Below are 1759 nucleotides of genomic sequence, written 5' to 3' on the forward strand. Positions count from 1 at the left end.
ATAATAATAATAATAAAAATGATAATAAATAGTATTTATATAGCGCACGTCCCCACTCGAAAGCAGGCTCTATGCGCTTTACACTATATTATTACCCCAGTAGACCACAGAACACTCAGAAACATTCTCAGCTTCCCGGGAAGCACACAGTGCAAGCAGCTGGTTAAGCGCTCAAACACTAACATACTGACAAGATCTCTCACTGCCTATAGCCGCGTACCCATTCCCACCTGGGTGAAGTGGGGAAAATTCGTATAAAGTGCCTTTCCCAAGGACACAACGTCGAGCGCGCAGCTCGAACCCCCAAACCCGCAACCTCATCATCATTATTATTATTATCGTTAACGTTACCTCTATAACAGCATCTGAAATAAAATGTCTAAGAAATACGTTAAACATCACGAACAGAGATAAAAACTAAACAAAAACCAAAACCAAACGAAAAGGAAGACACCAGACATCAGTGGATGTCGAATCGAGTGTGAAGATGGAGAGACGACAAATAAGGTGGTTTGGACACGTAATGAAAATGACGGCCACAACTGCTAGCCTCTACTAAGACCTATAACTGAAGAGATTCGTTTACGTGAGAGTTTTACGGGCACTTGCAACACAATAAGGTAATTTAAGTGCTGAATATTAGAGGTATTACAAGAGAGTGACACACACAAAAAAGAAGGAGGGGAGAAAAGATGATAGACGTTTGATAGGAAAGAAGAAGCAAACCACACCAGAGCACCCACCAACCACCCACACATGAGACCCGATAGCATCAAGCCAAAAGGACGGCCAAGAAAAAGATGAATCGACGAAGTGGAACTGAAAGAGGCCCTCCCACGCCAAACGAGCAATAGCACCCCTCCGACTGCCAGCGGCCAGCACTGCTTCGTAGTCTCATCATAGAGCTCATACAGTCGGAGGCGAGGCAGTGAAACATGGTTTAGGTTTACCGTCCCTATCGACACTATTAGGTTATTTAAGAGGCGGTACCTCCGAGTTTAACGTCCATCTCTGAGGACAGAGCCAAGTGGGAAATTCGTGCACACAAGTGCCTTTCCCAAGCACACAACGTAGGACCGAGCTGTCAGAAGCTTGAACCCCCGAACCCGCTGAAGAGGCAGTAAAAGGGTTAACTATTATGATGACGATCCAAACAGCAACACAACGGGCATACGTCCTATAATTGCTACCCCCCCCACCCCCATCCACACCTCGTGGTTCGTGTATAAGATGACAGATACAGTCAAGTAAGGGAGCTCTCCTGGCCTAGAGGTTAAGGTGTTCGCCTCTCATTCAAAGGTCCCCGGGTTCAAATCCTGGTTGCGACGGTAAAAAAAATTTCTTCTCTAAAATTGTCTTCTTTCACCTCCTATCCTGTTCTTTTACCTTGATCTGTTGTCTGCTTTCGTCTCCACTTTCTGCCCCCACCCCCTCACCTCCTTTGCCCCCTCCTCTGAGCTTCTGACTCTTTCTGCAGCCTTTCTACTGCTTCTCCTTGGCTTCTTCTTACTGCTGTCTTTCAGCCACATCCTTTATCTTCCGGTAGGAAAAATCTACACCTAGCGTTCTCGGATAGGGGCGAAAAATCTCGGAAGTCCCGCGTGCAAGTTGCGCACGTTAAAGATTTCTTGGTGGTCTAAAATCGATAAGAGTAGGCTTTTGCAAAGTTCAAAATTTTCAACCAACTGAAAATGTTTGGTGTGTCCCGCGCGCTCATATGACCTTATGCAATTGCGAACGCTGTAAAACACTGACCCCC

Source organism: Aplysia californica, unplaced genomic scaffold, assembly GCF_000002075.1.
Source record: "Aplysia californica isolate F4 #8 unplaced genomic scaffold, AplCal3.0 scaffold00922, whole genome shotgun sequence".
NCBI lineage: Eukaryota > Metazoa > Mollusca > Gastropoda > Aplysiida > Aplysiidae > Aplysia > Aplysia californica.